Raw genomic sequence first — 20,897 nt, 5'->3', positions numbered from 1 at the left:
AAGGCGCTTCTTGCTAAAGTGCGTTCATTGGGGAAAATAGCTATTGCAACTGCGACATCGGGAATAGCCGCATCATCAACATCCCTGAATATTGCATGACAAATCTGCATAACAACTCATAATATGCCTTTGTAGCATCGTTTTTGTCATCCTACTGATGTAGGATGTTCCCCATTTTTTTAACATGCCACAGATGAGGAATCATCGTCCGCATGCGTTACGATCAGGGCATCGTTCCCCATTTAAAGATCCGATGAATACACCTACTCATGTGACTGCAAACCAGGCACATTCTTCTTCATCACTCGATGTGCCACGATCTCCATTGAGCAACATAACCAACTCAGTTGTTAATCAAGATGGTGAAAAACCAAAAAGTGGTAAAAATTGGTATGCACAACTGTCCGATGAGAAGAGAGCGGAGTACAACCAGAAGCGGCGCATGGCCCGAGCACACAAGAAGGCTGCATCTGTTGATGGATTAAAGGTAAGAAAAAGTGGCAGAAAAGAAGCCAAAGGGGTCGGGGACAAGTTGGAAGGATTGTTTATGCACACCCTGCTGATGGTGAGAGATACTTCCTGAGAGTGCTTCTAAATCATATAAGAGCTGCCACTTCATATGAGGATTTGAGAACCGTAAATGGATGGCTTTGCTCGACCTTCAGGGAAGCGTGTGAGCTCATGGGCCTAATAGAGACCGACAAATCTCTTGACGACTACTTGATTGAGTCTGCTACTTTCCGGATGCCATATGCTCTAAGAAGGCTTTTTGCAACTATTCTTGTGTATTGCGAGGCGACCAACATCCGTGTTTTGTGGGAGAATCATTTGGAGTCAATGTCTGAGGATTACCGTCATACCCAGTCCAACCAGGCTGAACTAGAACAGATGGTCCTTAGAGACATCCGGGATTTGGTTCATTCGATGGGCAAAGATATTAAAAGCTATGACCTTCCGGAGCTGGTTGAGACCGGTGATGGTTCCGGCGACGTCGTAAGGGAAGTTCGAGAGGAGTTGTCAGACGGTGTGGATCAAGAGCATCTGGATCTGTATACATCCCTGAACATTGAGCAGAGAGCTGGGTTTGAGGAAATCTTGGATCACGTGGTGAACAACAGGAAACATGTTCTCTTTGTTGATGGTCCTGGTGGCACGAGGAAGACTTATCTCTACAAGGCGCTTCTTGCTAAAGTGCGTTCACTGGTTAAAATAGCTATTGCAACTGCGACATCCGGAATAGCCGCATCAATCATGCCCAGTGGACGTACTGCCCACTCCAGGTTCAAAATTCCATTTAAGCTCATGGATAATAACATCTGCAGCTTCACCAAGCAGAGTGGTACTGCAGAGTTGCTTCGGAGAGCATCTCTCATAATCTGGGATGAGGTTGCCATGACAAAGCGTCGAGCAGTTGAGGCACTGGATAGGTCACTGCAGGATATCATGGGATGTGCTATGCCATTTAGTGGTAAGGTTGTTGTGTTTGGAGGGGATTTTAGGCAGGTCCTTCCCGTGGTCCCGCGTGGGACAAGAGCATAGATCACTGACGTCACTCTCCAAAGATCATATCTATGAGAGAAAATTAGAATAATACGCCTCACACGTAACATGAGAGCACAGACTGACCCGTGGTTCTCTAAATACCTCTTGAGAATTGGCAATGGAATGGAGGAGACGATCGGTGATGATTATGTGCGTCTGCCTGATGACATTGTGATTGGTTACACACCTGGTGACGCACCCGTCATGAAGCTTATTGAACATGTGTTCCCATCTCTTCATGAGAACGCTTCATCCGGTGCCTACATGAGCACACATGCTATTATTTCTACCAAGAATGAGCACGTGGACGACCTAAATGCAAAGATGATTGACAGGTTCCCCGGCCAAGATAAGGTATACTATAGCTTTGATTCCGTCGATGATGATACACGCAATAACTACCCAATTGACTATTTGAACAACCTCACTCCGAATGGCTTGCCTCCCCATATTTTAAAAGTAAAAGTCAACTGTCCTGTCATTCTGCTCTGGAATCTTGATCCTAATAACGGACTTTGCAATGGAACGAGATTGATGATTAGAGCTTTCCAAAATAACGCAATCGACGCCGAGATTGTTGGTGGACAACTGCTGGAAAGAGAGTGTTCATCCTTAGGATCCCGATAGCACCCTCGGAGGATATTTCACTTCCTTTCAAGTTGAAGACGAAGCAATTCTCTATTCGTTTGAGTTTTGCAATGACCATAAACAAAGCCCAGGGGCAAACCATCCCAACTGTTGGCATTTACCTTCCGGAGCATGTATTCTCGCACGGCCATCTCTATGTTGCACTATCAAGGGGTGTTTCAAGGCAGACAACTCAGGTTCTGGCAAAGCCAAATAAATAAATAGATCAAACGGGTAAAAGCACCAAGAACATTGTGTACAGAGATGTCTTGGAGGGATAACACAGGTTTGATATATGATAACAGCACCAAGTGCTTATCTTGTTTTCATTTTGTTGTTCCCTGTCCATAAAAGTTAGCGGATTGCTTCGTTCTTTTTTGTTAAACTGCAATATTTGTTTTGGTCTTCCATGCCTTGTCATTATTGTGTCTCATTATTGTTCGTGTGATCCTAACTCTACGAAACCATATAGATAAAATGCCCTTCCAATTTAATAGTAATCTTTTATGAAAGGACAAAAACGGCATCACTAAATGTGTGCTCTTATAAATTTCTGTTTTTTCACACTGTATATGTAGTTTGTCGCTTCCTTTTGTATAAGGTTGTGAGTAGTCTAGAAGAATAAATGAGTACGTGTGTCTTAAATTAGCATACTAAAAAACTGCTTTTTGAACATGCCCTTGGCTCTGAACTCGTATGGATCCCAGTGCACCACCTTCCACTGAATTTTGGAGAAGTATGATAATTTCTATCACTAATTTTCCTTTTTTACTTTATTCTATCTTACTAATTTCACCTTTTTTGAACCACGGTATACTAATTTTGCCTTTTACTCGAGGCTTTTGCTACCATGAATGCGAAATATACTTTTGCTACCAAAGTGTAGACACAGTAAGTCTGAACTTATTAGATGAGGTGGTCAAGTTTGATATCTGCCATCAGCATTTTACAGTCTGACCATGTAAACTTTTATTTTAACTGCAAATGGACATGTGAATGTTTTCTCAGGATAATTTGATATGTACCGTATGGTATTGTTTCCTTTTCTCCTCTATTAATTAGTTTTTTAGTGGTGTTACCACAAGATCATGGTGCAGAATTATAATTTTCTCTTCTTTGATCTACTCCAGTTTCATTTATTTGTGTTAGCGATCATATCTAGGAGATTGTGATTTGTTTCATTCAGCATGCACGGGTCTAACATAGAGGATGCCAGGAAATAATTGATGAGTTGTTGTCTGTCACCCTCATTCCTCACTTTATCTTTGGTACGATGCATGATATTTTCTGTCAACATGTTCAGGACTTCGCAATCCTTTAGATCAAGCAGCTAAATTGTGCTTTGTTGTCAGTGTGACCATATAGGCACAACACATCATGATTCTTTGATTTTCATGATACATGATGGCTCATGTCGTGCATTTTTTCCCCAGGATTTCACTAATGAGGTTGACATTTCTGGATGATTTTCTACCTGTACAAACTTACCTGTGTATCAACCATGAAGGTCAACTATTTTGATGTTTGTCTATGCATCATATGTTCTACGGTTGACCGCTATGCTCCCAGGATGCACTCAAAATACTCATATATTTGTTTCCCAGATTATTATCAATCCAAGGATCAAAGAAGAAAAAAAGGGACATAGCAAAATTGACTTTAGAGAGCTGGACCATGATCTACAAAAATGATCACAGTTAGGGCAGAAGAATGATGAAGCCCCGTGCTTTTCTAACCCAGTGGTCCCTTCTGACCTGGCTAAGGTAGAAAACATTAATCATGTTTTCATTGTTTGTATATATTTCTGTGATTGCTGAAGGTAAGGCAAAGAGTTGTTTTAGGCATGAAATTTGTGAAGTTTGTAATGACTAGAGATTTCAGCAACGGTCATGGTTACAAAATTTCATCTTGGTCACTTCATATGCTTAACTTTTTTTAAGATAATGGAAGATTGTTTTTCTGTCCTCCGCATCGTTCCAACTAAACATGTTTATTTTTGCCTGACCTTGGATCCTACTAATTTGTTATACAACCTTGTTTCTCTTGTGCTAACTCTTCATATCAAATTCCTTTTACATACTATGCAGTTATGATTTATCTGCACAGTAACCCAACCTGTCTTCCTTCCAGTTACAGCTGCTATCTCTGTTTGTCTCGTGCATATTTTGAAGTATAGTGCTTTGGTTGATTACAACTATGTACCATTCTTTCACTATTTCAGAGAAGATCATATGGACATTTAGGGATAAGATGGAAGGGAGGTAGTTCCCTATCTGGAACTGTTTAACGTTTGCTATTTCATCAGACTAATAAACAAAGGTATGACTGGTATTTCTAAGAAACGGAGGTCCATGTGGGACACAAGATAAATTTCTCCTGCTATTGTTGAGACCAATGAAGATGGGTCTCCTCCTAAGTACATAGATAATCATCATAAAAATTGCTCTCCAGCCTCTGCTCCTCCATCGAACTATTAACATGCCATGTTTATTTATTTTCCCATAATATGTCTCATCTACTTGCAGCCATGGAATATTCGCATATCTTCACTACAAAACGTGACCAAGATGGAAGAGGCCCTCCTACAAGCTTTGTTGCATGTATCTATTCCTTTTGATTTTTATGTTGCTTGTAAGACAATTGCCCAACTAGCATTTATAATTTCTTGTGGATTTACATGGTGTGCATGAAATTTCTCTTACATGCAAACTTGTATACTTGAAAATCAGGGTTCTATGCATTACTAACTAGAATCCAGGGATTTTGTTTTGTTTTGAACACAATCAAATCAATTAGTTTTCCAATGTTTACCCTTGTTTTTATCCGACACTATTTCTTCTGGCATTTAGACATGAAATGTTCGGGACTGGACTATAAAAGAGATGAAAGAGGGGATACTTTGGAGAACGATTGTGCATGTTGCTTCTCAAGTTTAGCTTGTGAATTTTAGTGTTGAGATATTTTTGTGAAGAATAAACTAAAGATTAACATGTCGAGAGCATCTTGACTGTGCACATAAAAAATGATAAGCTGGGTCGATGACTGGGAGAATTATGGTTTTATGTTATCCTGTGTCATATCTCATATTTGTGTACCAAAAATGAACATCCAATATTCCACATAATGGAAATTCTTCCTATTTGTGACCGTAGTCGTAAAGATTTTTTTCTACTACACACCGACTACTTGAAATCTATCATTCGTTTATAGAAGTATAATTTTGTTGATTTTATATAACAATTGCCTCTTAACGGAGATGAACAAAGAAACATCTTCTAACGGTTGTACGTGCATTGCACGTGCACGCTTACTATTGTCTTTTTTAAAGTATAGTTGTGCTTCAGGTAGTTGTGCTTCTCGCGGTCCCAAAAAATGAAAAACATAGTTGTGCTTTCACAAAAAGGAAAAAAAAGCATAGTTGTACTTTAGGTTTATTTTTTCCCGGGTTTCCTTTTGTCGGTCTTCAATATTTTTTTGTGGTTTTTAATTTTCCTGTTTTCATTTTCTTATTTCTATTTTTTTCAAAAAAAAGTTTGTCCAAATCTATCAGATCTAGTATGGATCGTACATGGACGATAGTTGGAGTCGGCGGCTCTCCTAGGCTTCCCTATCTGGGATCCCTGGGGAAGAGGATCAAGTTGGCCCTTGCGAATAACTTGATGCACTATCTCCCTTCAACCCTTTGAGCGAATTAATATGGGATTTACTTTCGAAGATCCTAACGCAAGAAACACACCATTGAATGGTTCATGATTTAGACGCACATTTAAGAGATAAAACATTTGGAAGAATGAATTAACAAAAAAAGTACATAAATCCTAGATTGCGACAAGGTCACACATGCATTGAGCCACTTGTCATCACAAGAGAAGGTCAGAGTGACCTTTGAAAGGGGTACCCTCTAACTAGTGATTTCGGGTCATCATAGTCGTCTACCAAGAGCATACAACCGGACCCCTCAAACCCTCCCCATACATTCGAGCCGACGACCCGATCACATTTTTGCCACCCAACCAGACCCCTCAAACCGGCCCTGTATGTCCGGGACCCGCCATACCCAGCCCATATGTGGGGAGGATATGGGGGACGCCCAAACACGTCCGCCACGTCAGACTGGCGGCAGGGGCCCGCGCCAAAACCCATCGTTTGAACGGGTGCCTCCTCTGGTTTTGGTGAAGACGCATTCATGTTGCCGCTCCGGTGCGCCACCCGAGGGACAAATCCGGCTATTTAAGCCAGATGGTGAGGCAACCCTAGCTAGCTAGCCCCCTCCCCGTTACCATCCCTCTCGCCCACACCACCGTTACCTCATCGTCCATCGTACGAAGAGAGACGACATTAACATAATATTATGGCCCAGGTTTTCATAGTTTTGGCTTGTACATTCATAATGATACCATGAGTGCTTTAGGCCGTCCACAAGATATGTTTTCGGATACTGCCATACAATTACAAGTACAAAATATCCATGCTAATGCGCCTGGCGTAACAGCTCCTGGTGCAACAACAGGTACTAGCTTAACGTGGGGAGGCGACGAGTTAGTAGCAGTAGGTGGCAAAGTGGCTTTGTTACCTATTCCATTAGGAACCGCAGATTTTTTAGTCCATCACATTCATGCATTTACCATACATGTGACTGCATTAATACTTTTGAAAGGTATTTTATTTGCTTGGAGTTCCTGTTTGATACCCGATAAAGCAAATCTAGGTTTTCGCTTTCCTTGCGATGGGCCTGGCCAAGGGGGAACATGTCAAGTATCCTCCTGGGATCATGTTTTCTTAGGTTTATTCTGGATGTACAATGCAATTTCGGTAGTCATTTTCCATTTTAGTTGGAAAATGCAGTAGGATGTTTGGGGTACTATAAGTGATCAAGGGGTGGTAACTCATATTACAGGGGGAAACTTTGCACATAGTTCCATTGTGATTAATGGGTGGCTTCGAGATTTCTTGTGGGCACAGGCATCGCAAGTCATTTAGTCTTATGGTTCTTCATTATCAGCATATGGTCTTCTTTTCTTAGGTGCTCATTTTGTGTGGGCCTTCAGTTTAATGTTTTTTATTCAGCGGCCGTGGTTATTGGCAAGAACTCATGGAATCTATCGTTTGGGCTCATAACAAATTAAAAGTTGCTCCTGCTACTTAGCCTAGAGCCTTGAGCATTATACAAGGACGCGCTATAGGAGTAACCCATTACCTTCTGGGTGGAATTGCCATGACACGGGCATTCTTCTTAGCGAGAATTATTGCATTAGGATAGTGGCTAGGAGGATTTGAAAGGCATTATGGAATTAAGATTTCCTAGGTTTAGGCAAGGCTTAGCTCAAGACCCCACTACTCGTCGTATTTGGTTTGGTATTGCTACCGCACATGATTTCGAAAGTCATGATGATATTACTAAAGACCGTCTTTATCAGAACATTTTTGCTTCTCACTTTGGGCAATTAGCAGTAATCTTTCTATGGACGTTTGGAAATCTGTTTCATGTAGCTTGGCAAGGAAATTTTGAATCATGGATACATGATCCTTTACACGTAAGACCTATTGCTCATGCGATTTGGGATCCTCATTTTGGTCAACCCGTTGTGGAAGCCTTTACTCGAGGAGGTGCTGCTAGTCCAAGCTCGTAACGAAGGGCACGATCTTGCTCGCGAAGGTAATGAAATTATCTGAGCAGCTTGCAAAAGGAGTCCTGAACTAGCCGCAACTTGTGAAGTATGGAAGGCGAACAAATTCGAGTTCGAGCTGGTAGATACTATTGATTAACTAGATAAAACTGAAGATAAAGAAGGTATAAATAAAAAAGAAATAAAATAAAAAGAGAAAAAAATCAGTTATGAAATGCAGTAATTCTTCTTTATTCTTCATTATAGTATGGAAATGCATTCATTTTCTTTGCATCGTTTGTGATCCGCAATACTATCGGAGTAAAAGAAGGCATGGAAGAATGTAGGCTAAACTTTTTGATTTTTATTAGTAACAAGTAAATATTTTGTTTGGAGGTAAGAAACTTGCGATATTGAGGGGATAAATACCAACTAATCAAGAGACATAAGACAATACACAAAGCAATTGATCATGATCAAATTTGTAAGCCCACTTGGATATTGAGCATTCACCCATAAGAATAGGATTATTTTCAATGAGTAGTTGTAGGTGCAACTTCGGAAAAGAGAATCTGATAAAGCTTTTCTTGCCTAGAGTCATTGACTCATTATAAACCTTAATTCTATTAAGGATCTTCCGCGGTCTTATTTCTTTCACTCTTGCTCGAGCTAGATGATGATAAATTATCATGTCCGGTTCCTTTGGGGGTGGATCCTAAAGAGTTAATGTGATGCCCCGAGACCGCGCTAGACGCCTTCCATGTTTTGCTTGACCGCCGTGTGTTTTATTTGTTTATTGCATTCATCATCGCATCATCTGCATTGTATTGGCACTCTATTGCCATCATTGTTTTCAGAACTTGCATCCGCTCGTAGTTGTCGTTTCTCCCTTGTCTCGGTTGACCTTCTTCAGATCAACCAGACCGCTCTATTCTCTCTCTTTTCTGAGCCCATCATGTTGGGGAACGTAGTAATTTCAAACAATTTCCAACGCACATACAAGATCATGATGAGGCATAGCAATGAGAAGGGAGAGTGTGTCCACGTACCCTCGTAGACCGAAAGTGGAAGCGTTAGCACAACGCGGTTGATGTAGTCGTACGTCTTCACGATCTGACCAATCCAAGTACTGAAAGCACGGCACCTCCGAGTTCAGCACACGTTCAGCTCGATGATGTCCCACGAACACCGATCCAGCAGAGCTTCACAGGAGAGTTTCGTCAGCACGACGGCATGATGACGGTGATGATGATGCTACCAACGCAGGGCTTCGCCTAAGCACCGCTATGATATGATCAATGTGGATTATGGTGGACGGGGGCACCGCACACGGCTGGGAGAGATCAACAGATCAACTTGTGTGTATAGAGGTGCCCCCTGCCCCCGAATATAAAGGAGCAAGGGGGGAGGCCGGCCGGCCCCTGTAGGCGTGCCAGGAGGAGGAGTGCTCCTCCTAGTAGGAGTAGGACTCCCCTCTTTCCTACTCCTACTAGGAGGGGGAAAGGAAGGGGGAGAGGGAGAAGGAAAGGGGGGCGCCCCACCCCCTCTCCTAGTCCAATTCGGACCAGAGGTGGAGGGGCGAGCGGCCTGCCCTAGGCCAGCCCTCTCTCTCTCCACTAAGGCCCATAAGGCCCACATTTCTCTGGGGGGGGGGGGTTCCGGTAACCCTCCAGCACTCCAGTTTTCTCCGAAACCACCCGGAACACTTCCGGTGTCCGAATATAGTCATCAAATATATCGATCTTTACGTCTCGACCATTTCGAGACTCCTCATCATGTCCGTGATCATATCCAGGACTCCGAACTACCTTTGGTACATCAAAACACAAAAACTCATAATACCGATCATCACCGAACTTTAAGCGTGCGGACCCTACGGGTTCGAGAACTATGTAGACATGACCGAGACACATCTCCGGTCAATAACCAATAGCAGAACCTGGATGCTCATATTGGCTCCCACATATTCTACGAAGATCTTTATCGGTCAAACCGCATAACAACATACGTTGTTCCCTTTGTCATCAATATGTTACTTGCCCGAGATTCGATCATCGGTATCTCAATACCCAGTTCAATCTCGTTACCGGCACGTCTCTTTACTCGTTGCATAATACATCATCTCGCAACTAACTCATTAGTTACAATGCTTGCAAGGCTTATAGTGATGTGCATTACTGAGTAGGCCCAGAGATACTTCTCCGACAATCGGAGTGACAAATCCTAATCTTGATCTATGCCAACTCAACAAGTACCATCAGAGACACCTGTAGAGCACCTTTATGATCACCCAATTACATTGTGACGTTTGGTAGCACACAAAGTGTTCCTCCGGTAATCGAGAGTTGCATAACCTCATAGTCATAGGAACATGTATGAGTTATGAAGAAAGCAATAGCAGTAAACTAAACGATCAAGTGCGAAGCTAACGGAATGGGTCAAGTCAATCACATCATTCTCCTAATGATGTGATCCCGTTAATCAAATGACAACTCATGTCTATGGTTAGGAAACTTAACCATCTTTGATTAATGAGCTAGTCAAGTAGAGGCATACTAGTGACACTTTGTTTGACTATGTATTTGAAGGAAATATGCCCTAGAGGCAATAATAAAGTTATTATTTATTTCCTTATTCTCATGATAAATGTTTATTACTCATGCTAGAATTGTATTAACCGGAAACGTAATACATGTGTGAATACATAGACAAACAGAGTGTCACTAGTATGCCTCTACTTGACTAGCTCGTTGATCAAAGATGGTTATGTTTCCTAGCCATTGACATGAGTTGTCATTTGATTAACGGGATCACATCATTAGGATAATGATGTGATTGACTTGACCCATTCCTTTAGCTTAGCACTCGATCGTTTAGTATGTTGCTATTGCTTTCTTCATGACTTATACATGTTCCAATGACTATGAGATTATGCAACTCCCGTTTACCGGAGGAACATTTTGTGTGCTACCAAACGTCACAACGTAACTGGGTGATTATAAAGGTGCTCTACAGGTGTCTCCGAAGGTACTTGTTGGGTTGGCGTATTTCGAGATTAGGATTTGTCACTCCGATTGTCGGAGAGGTATCTCTGGGCCCTCTCGGTAATGCACATCACTTAAGCCTTGCAAGCATTGCAACTAATGAGTTAGTTGCGGGTTGATGTATTACAAAACGAGTAAAGAGACTTGCCGGTAATGAGATTGAACTAGGTATTGAGATACCGACGATCGAATCTCGGGCAAGTAACATACCGATGACAAAGGGAACAACGTATGTTGTTATGCGGTCTGACCGATAAAGATCTTCGTAGAATATGTGGGAGTCAATATGAGCATCCAAGTTCCGCTATTGGTTATTGACCAGAGACGTGTCTCGGTCATGTCTACATAGTTCTCGAACCCGTAGGATCCGCACACTTAAAGTTTCGGTGATGGTTATATTATGAGTTTATGAGTTTTGATGTACCGAAGGTTGTTAGGAGTTCCGGATGTGATCACGGACATGACGAGGAGTCTCGAAATGGTCGAGACATGAATATTGATATATTGGAAGCCTATATTTGGATATCGGAAGTGTTCCGGGTGAAATCGGGATTTTACCGGAGTACCGAGGGGTTACCGGAACCCCCCCGGGGCTTAATGGGCCATAGTGGGCCTTTGTGGAGAAGAGGAGAGGCGGCCAGGGCAGGGCCGCACGCTCCTCCCCCTAGTCCGAATAGGACAAGGAGAGGAGGGCGGCGCATCCCCTTTCCTTCCTCTCTCCCTCCTCTTTCCCCCTCCACTCCTAATCCAACAAGGAAAAGGGATGGAGTCCTACTCTCGGTGGGAGTAGGACTCCTTTTGGCGCGCCCCTCCTGGCTGGCCGCACCTCCCCCTTGCTCCTTTATATACGGAGGCAGGGGGCACCCTAGAGACACACAATTGATCGTTTGATCTTTTAGCCGTGTGCAGTGCCCCCCCTCCACCATAGTCCACCTCGATAATACTGTAGCGGTGCTTAGGCGAAGCCCTGCGTCGGTATAACATCATCATCGTCACCATGCCGTCGTGCTGACGAAACTCTCCCTCAACACTCGACTGGATCGGAGTTCGAGGGACGTCATCGGGCTGAACGTGTGTTGAACTCGGAGGTGTCGTACGTTCGATACTTGATCGGTCGGATCGTGAAGACGTACGACTACATCAACCGCATTGTGCTAACGCTTCTGCTTTCGGTCTACGAGGGTACATGGACAACACTCTCCCCTCTCGTTGCTATGCATCACCATGATCTTGCGTGTGCGTAGGAATTTTTTGAAATTACTACGTTCCTCAACAGTGATATCAGAGCCAGGTTTTATGCATAGATGTCATATGCACGAGTAGAACACAAGTGAGTTGTGGGCGATATAAGTCATACTGCTTACCAACATGTCATACTTTGGTTCGGCGGTATTGTTGGATGAAGCGGCCCGGACCGACATTACTGTTTACCAACATGTCATACTTTGGTTCGGCGGTATTGTTGGATGAAGCGGCTCGGACCGACATTACTGCTTACCAACATGTCATACTTTGGTTCAGCGGTATTGTTGGATGAAGCAGCCCGGACCGACATTACACGTACGCTTACGCGAGACTGGTTCTACCGACGTGCTTTGCACATAGGTGGCCGGCGGGTGTCAGTTTCTCCAACTTTAGTTGAACCGTGTGTGGCTATGCCCGGTCCTTGCGAAGGTTAAAACAACACCAACTTTACAAACTATCATTGTGGTTTTGATGCGTAGGTAAGAACGGTTCTTGCTAAGCCCAGTAGCAGCCACGTAAAACTTGCAACAACAAAGTAGAGGACGTCTAACTTGTTTTTGCAGGGCATGTTGTGATGTGATATGGTCAAGACATGATGCTAAATTTTATTGTATGAGATGATCATGTTTTGTAACCGAGTTATCGGCAACTAGCAGGAGCCATATGGTTGTCGCTTTATTGTATGCAATGCAATCGCCCTGTAATGCTTTACTTTATCACTAAGCGGTAGCAATAGTCGTAGAAGCATAAGATTGGTGAGACGACAAAGATGCTACGATGGAGATCAAGGTGTCGCGCCGGTGATGATGGTGATCATGACAGTGCTTCGGAGATGGAGATCACAAGCACAAGATGATGATGGCCATATCATATCACTTATATTGATTGCATGTGATGTTTATCCTTTTATGCATCTTATCTTGCTTTGATTGACGGTAGCATTATAAGATGATCTCTCACTAAATTTCAAGATAAAAGTGTTCTCCCTGAGTATGCACCATTGCCAAAGTTCGTCGTGCCCAGACACCACGTGATGATCAGGTGTGATAAGCTCTACGTCCATCTACAACGGGTGCAAGCCAGTTTTGCACATGCAGAATACTCAGGTTAAACTTGACGAGCCTAGCATATGCATATGGCCTCGGAACACTGAGACTGAAAGGTCGAGCGTGAATCATATAGTAGATATGATCAACATAGTGATGTTCACCATTGAAAACTACTCCATTTCATGTGATGATCAGTTATGGTTTAGTTGATTTGGATCACGTGATCACTTAGATGATTAGAGGGATGTCTATCTAAGTGGGAATTCTTAAGTAATATGATTAATTGAACTTAAATTTATCATGAACTTAGTACCTGATAGTATCTTGCTTGTCTATGTTGATTGTAGATAGATGGCCCGAGCTGTTGTTCCGTTGAATTTTAATGCGTTCGTTGAGAAAGCAAAGTTGAAAGATGATGGTAGCAATTACACGGACTGGGTCCGTAACTCGAGGATTATCCTCATTGCTGCATAGAAAAGTTATGTCCTGGAAGCACCGCTAGGTGTACCACCTGCGCCAGCAACTGCAGACATTGTGAATGCCTGGCAGTCGCGTGTTGATGACTACTCGATAGTTCAGTGTGCCATGCTTTATGGCTTAGAATCGGGACTTCAACGGCGTTTTGAACGTCAGGGAGCATATGAGATGTTCCAGGAGTTGAAGTTAATATTTCAAAAGAATGCCCGGATTGAGAGATATGAAGTCTCCAATAAGTTCTACAGCTGCAAGATGGAGGAGAATAGTTCTGTCAGTGAGCATATACTCAAGATGTCTGGGTACTGCAATCACTTGATTCAACTGGGAGTTAATCTTCCAGAAGATAGCGTCAGTGACAGAATTCTTCAATCACTACCACCAAGCTACAAAAGCTTCATGATGAACTATAACATGCAAGGGATGGATAAGACGATTCCCGAGCTCTTCGCAATGCTAAAGGCTGCGGAGGTAGAAATCAAGAAGGAGCATCAAGTGTTGATGGTCAATAAGACCACCAGTTTTAAGAAAAAGGGCAAAGGGAAGAAGAAGGGGAACTTCAAGAAGAACAGCAAACAAGTTGCTGCTCAAGAGAAGAAACCCAAGTCTGGACCTAAGCCTGAGACTTAGTGCTTCTACTGCAAGCAGACTTGTCACTGGAAGCGGAACTGCCCCAAGTATTTGGTGGATAAGAAGGATGGCAAGGTGAACAAAGGTATATGTGATATACATGTTATTGATGTGTACCTTACCAGAGCTCGCAGTAGCACCTGGGTATTTGATACTGGTTCTGTTGCTAATATTTGCAACTCAAAACAGGGACTACGGATTAAGCAGACACTGGCCAAGGACGAGGTGACGATGCGCGTGGGAAACGGTTCCAAAGTCGATGTGATCACCGTCGGCACGCTACCTCTACATCTACCTTCGGGATTAGTTTTAGACCTAAATAATTGTTATTTGGTGCCAGCGTTGAGCATGAACATTATATCTGGATCTTGTTTGATGCGAGACGGTTATTCATTTAAATCAGAGAATAATGGTTGTTCTATTTATATGAGTAATATCTTTTATGGTCATGCACCCTTGAAGAGTGGTCTATTTTTGATGAATCTCGATAGTAGTGATACACATATTCATAATGTTGAAGACAAAAGATGCAGAGTTGATAATGATAGTGCAACTTATTTGTGGCACTGCCGTTTAGGTCATATCGGTGTAAAGCGCATGAAGAAACTCCATACTGATGGACTTTTGGAACCACTTGATTATGAATCACTTGGTACTTGCGAACCGTGCCTCATTGGCAAGATGACTAAAACGCCGTTCTCCGGAACAATGGAGCGAGCAACTAATTTATTGGAGATCATACATACTGATGTATGTGGACCACTGAATATTGAGGCTCGCGGCGGGTATTGTTATTTTCTCACCTTCACAGATGATTTAAGCAGATATGGGTATATCTACTTAATGAAACATAAGTCTGAAACATTTGAAAAGTTCAAAGAATTTCAGAGTGAAGTTGAAAATCATCATAACAAGAAAATAAAGTTTCTATGATCTGATCGTGGAGGAGAATATTTGAGTTACGAGTTTGGTCTACATTTGAAACAATGCGGAATAGTTTCGCAACTCATGCCACCCGGAACACTAGAGCGTAATGGTGTGTCCGAACGTCGTAATCGTACTTTACTAGATATGGTACGATCTATGATGTCTCTTACTGATTTACCGCTATCATTTTGGGGTTATGCTTTAGAGACACCTGCATTCACGTTAAATAGGGCACCATCGAAATCCGTTGAGACGACGCCTTATGAACTGTGGTTTGGCAAGAAACCAAAGTTGTCGTTTCTTAAAGTTTGGGGCTGCGATGCTTATGTGAAAAAGCTTCAACCTGATACGATCGAACCCAAATCGGAGAAATGTGTCTTCATAGGACACCCAAAGGAAACTGTTGGGTACACCTTCTATCACAGATCCGAAGGCAAGACATTCGTTGCTAAGAATGGATCCTTTCTAGAGAAGGAGTTTCTCTCGAAAGAAGTGAGTGGGAGGAAAGTAGAACTTGATGAGGTAACTGTACCTGCTCCCTTATTGGAAAGTAGTTCATCACAGAAACTGGTTCCTGTGACGCCTACACCAATTAGTGAGCAAGTTAATGATGATGATCATGGAACTTCAGATCAAGTTGTTACTGAACCTCATAGGTCAACCAGAGTAAGATCCGCACCAGAGTGGTACGGTAATCCTGTTCTGGAGGTTACGTTACTGGACCATGACGAACCTACGAACTATGAAGAAGCGATGGTGAGCCCAGATTCCGCAAAATGGCTTGAGGCCATGAAATCTGAGATGGGATCCATGTATGAGAACAAAGTGTGGACTTTGGTTGACTTGCCCGATGATCGGCAATCCATTGAAAATAAATGGATCTTCAAGAAGAAGACTAGCGCTGACGGTAATGTTGCTGTCTACAAAGCTCGACTTGTTGCAAAAGGTTTTCGACAAGTTCAAGGGATTGACTACTGAGGGAGTCCTGGATTAGGGGGTGTCCGGATAGCCGAACTATACCTTCGGCCGGACTCCTGGACTATGAAGATACAAGATTGAAGACTTCGTCCCGTGTCCGGAAGGGACTTTCCTTGGCGTGGAAGGCAAGCTTGGCGATACGGATATGTAGATCTCCTACCATTGTAACCGACTCTGTGTAACCCTAGCCCTCTCCGGTGTCTATATAAACCGGAGAGTTTTAGTCCGTAGGACAAACAACAATCATACCATAGGCTAGCTTCTAGGGTTTAGCCTCCTTGATCTTGTGGTAGATCTACTCTTGTACTACCCATATCATCAATATTAATCAAGCAGGACGTAGGGTTTTACCTCCATCAAGAGGGCCCGAACCTGGGTAAAACATCGTGTCCCCTGCCTCCTGTTACCATCCGGCCTAGACGCACAGTTCGGGACCCCCTACCCGAGATCCGCCGGTTTTGACACCGACATTGGTGCTTTCATTGAGAGTTCCTCTATGTCGTCACTTTTAGGCCCGATGGCTTCTCCGATCATCAACGGCGATGCAATCCAGGGTGAGACTTTTCTCCCCGGACAGATCTTCGTATTCAGCGGCTTTGCACTGCGGGCAAATTCGCTTGGTCATGTGGAGCAGATTGAAAGCTACGCCCCTGGCCATCAGGTCAGTTTTGGAAGTTTGAACTACACGTCCGACATCCGCAGAGACTTGATTTTCGACGGATTCGAGCCACAGCCGAGCGCGCCGCACTATCACGATGGGCATGATTTAGCTCTGCCGCCGAACAGTGCCCTGGAGGCCGCACCTATGTCCGCTCCGACCCCTAGCTTAGAGCCGATCACACCAATCGAGGATGGGTGGTTAGACACCACCTCGGGGGCTGCAATCTCTACGGCGATCGAGCCGAACACCAGCCCTATTCTCTGCGAAGCCCGTGACTCCAAGGAGCCGGACTCCTCTCCAGACTCCGAGCCCTCCGCGCCCCGACCGATCGAACCCGATTGGGCGCCGATCATGGAGTTCACCGCCGCAGACATCTTTCAGCACTCGCCCTTCGGCGATATTCTGAATTCACTAAAGTCTCTCTCTTTGTCAGGAGAGCCCTGGCCGGACTATGGTTAGCAAGGTTGGGATTCGGATGATGAAGAAATTCAAAGCCCACCCACCACCCACTTCATAGCCACTGTCGATGATTTAACCGACATGCTCGACTTCGACTCCGAAGACATCGACGGTATGGACGCCGATGCAGGAGACGATCAAGAACCAGCACCTATAGGGCACTGGAAAGCCACCTCGTCATATGATATATACATGGTGGACACCCCAAAAGAAGGCAATGGCGATGGAACAGCGCAGGATGACCCCTCCAAGAAGCAGCCTAAGCGCTGGCGTCAGCGGCGCCGCTCTAAATCCCGCCAAAACAAAAACGGTGATTCCGACACGGGGGATAATAACACCCCGGACAGTGCCGAAGACAACCACCCACAGCAAGATTCAACACAGGAGGATAGAGAAGCCAGCCCTCATGAGAGAGCGACAGACAGAGAGGTCGAGGACGATAATTATATGCCTCCCTCCGAAGATGAGGCAAGCCTCGACGACGACGAATTTGTCATGCCGGAGGATCCCGTCGAACAAGAGCATTTCAAACGCAGGCTTATGGCCACGGCGAGCAGCTTCAAGAAAAAACAGCAACATCTTAGAGCTGATCAAGATTTGCTAGCCAACAGATGGACTGAAGTCCTTGCGGCCGAAGAGTATGAACTCGAACGCGCCTCCAAGAGCTACCCAAAGCGCAGGTTGCTACCCCAATTAGAGGAGGAAGCACTTAAAACCTACATCACCAACACATGATGCGGCCGACCGGCCACCCCGTGGCCGCGACAGAGAGGCCTCTCGGCCCTCCACTCAAGCCGCACCCCGGCGTCGCTCAAAAACCACCAAGGCTCTATCATGTATGCAATGCTGTGTACCAGACCTGATGTGTGCCGTGCTATAAGTCTAGCAGGGAGGTACCAAAGTAATCTAGGAGTGGATCACTAGACAGCGGTCAAGAACATCCTGAAATACCTGAAAAGGACTAAGGATATGTTTCTCGTTTATGGAGGTGACAAAGAGCTAGTCGTAAATGGTTACGTCGATGCAAGCTTTGGCACTGATCCGGACGATTCTAAATCGCAAACCGTACACGTGTTTACATTGAACGGTGGAGCTATCAGTTGGTGCAGTTCTAAACAAAGCGTCGTGGCGGGATCTATGTGTGAAGCGGAGTACATAGCTGCTTCGGAAGCAGCAAATGAAGGAGTCTGGATGAAGGAGTTCATATCCAATCTAGGTGTCATACCTAGTGCATCGGTTCCAATGAAAATCTTTTGTGACAATACTGGTGCAATTGCCTTGGCGAAGGAATCCAGATTTCACAAGATAACCAAGCACATCAAGAGACGCTTCAATTCCATCTGGGATCTAGTCCAGATGGGAGATATAGAAATTTGCAAGATACATACGGATCTGAATGTTGCAGACCCGTTGACTAAGCCTCTTCCACGAGTAAAACATGATCAACACCAAGGCTCCATGGGTGTTAGAATCATTATTGTGTAATTTAGATTATTGACTCTAGTGCAAGTGGGAGACTGCAGGAAATATGCCCTAGAGGCAATAATAAAGTTATTATTTATTTCCTTATTCTCATGATAAATGTTTATTATTCATGCTAAAATTGTATTAACCAGAAACATAATATATGTGTGACTACATAGACAAATAGAGTGTCACTAGTATGCCTCTACTTGACTAGCTCGTTGATCAAAGATGGTTATGTTTCCTAGCCATTGACATGAGTTGTCATTTGATTAACGGGATCACATCATTAGGAGAATGATGTCATTGACTTGACCCATTCCTTTAGCTTAGCACTCGATCGTTTAGTATGTTGCTATTGCTTTCTTCATGACTTATACATGTTCCTATGACTATGAGATTATGCAACTCCTGTTTACCGGAGGAATGCTTTGTGTGCTACCAAACGTCACAACGTAACTGGGTGATTATAAAGGTGCTCTACAGGTGTCTCCGAAGGTACTTGTAGGGTTGGTGTATTTCGAGATTAGGATTTGTCACTCTGATTGTCGGAGAGGTATCTCTGGGCCCTCTCGGTAATGCACATCACTTAAGCCTTGCAAGCATTGCAACTAATGAGTTAGTTGCGGGATGATGTATTACAGAACGAGTAAAGAGACTTGTCGGTGACAAGATTGAAGTAGGTACTGAGATACCGACGATCGAATCTCGGGCAAGTAACATACTGATGACAAAGAGAACAACGTATGTTGTTATGCGGTCTGACCGATAAAGATCTTCATAGAATATGTGGGAGCCAATATGAGCATCCAGGTTCTGCTATTGGTTATTGACGGGAGACTTGTCTCGGTCATGTCTACATAGTTCTCGAACCTGTATTATGAGTTTCGATGACGGTTATATTATGAGTTTATGAGTTTTGATGTACCGAAGGTCGTTTGGAGTTCCGGATGTGATCACGGACATGATGAGGAGTCTCGAAATGGTTGAGACATGAAGATTGATATATTGGAAGCCTATATTTGGATATCGGAAGTTTTCCGGATGAAATCAGGATTTTACCAGAGTACCGAGGGGTTACCGGAACCCCCCGCGGGCTTAATGGGCCATAGTGGGCCTTTGTGGAGAAGAGGAGAGGCGGCCAGGGAAGGGCCGCATGCTCCTCCCCCTAGTCCGAATAGGACAAGGAGAGGAGGGCGGCGCCCCCCTTTCCTTCCTCTCTCCCTCCTCTTTCCCCCTCCACTCCTAATCCAACAAGGAAAACGGAGGGAGTCCTACTCCCGGTGGGAGTAGGACTCCTCCTGGCGTGCCCCGCCTGGCCGGCCGCACCTCCCCCCTTGCTCCTTTATATATGGAGGCAGGTGGCACCCTAGAGACACACAATTGATCGTTTGATCTTTTAGCCGTGTGCAGTTCCCCCCTCCACCATAGTCCACCTCGATAATACTGTAGCGGTGCTTAGGCGAAGCCCTGCGTCAGTAGAACATCATCATCGTCACCACGCCGTCGTGCTGACGAAACGCTCCCTCAACACTCGGCTAGATCGGAGTTCGAGGGATGTCATCGGGCTGAACGTGTGCTGAACTCGGAGGTGTCCTACGTTCGGTACTTGATCGGTCAGATCGTGAAGACATACGACTACATCAACCGCGTTGTGCTAACGCTTCCACTTTCGGTCTACAAGGGTACGTGGACAACACTCTCCCTTCTCGTTGCTATGTATCACCATGATCTTGCGTGAGTGTAGTAATTTTTTTGAAATTACTACGTTCCCCAACAGTATTCACACATGTACTAAGTTTCCGGTTAATACAATTCTAGCATGAATAATAAACATTTATCATGATATGAGGAAATAAATAATAACTTTATTATTGCCTCTAGGGCATATTTCCTTCAGTATACCACTTGCACTAGAGTCAATAATCTAGATTACACAGTAATGATTCTAACACCCATGGAGCCTTGGTGCTGATCATGTTTTGCTCGTGAGAGAGGCTTAGTCAACGGGTCTGCAACATTCAGATCTGCATGTATCTTGCAAATCTCTATGTCTCCCACCTGGACTTGATCGTGGATGGAATTGAAGTGTCTCTTGATGTGCTTGGTTCTCTTGTGAAATCTGGATTCCTTTGCCAAGGCAATTGCACCAGTATTGTCACAAAAGATTTTCATTGGACCCGATGCACTA

Source organism: Triticum aestivum, chromosome 1A (genome assembly GCF_018294505.1).
Source record: "Triticum aestivum cultivar Chinese Spring chromosome 1A, IWGSC CS RefSeq v2.1, whole genome shotgun sequence".
NCBI classification, from domain to species: domain Eukaryota; kingdom Viridiplantae; phylum Streptophyta; class Magnoliopsida; order Poales; family Poaceae; genus Triticum; species Triticum aestivum.
Note: the sequence above shows the minus strand (reverse complement) of the source record.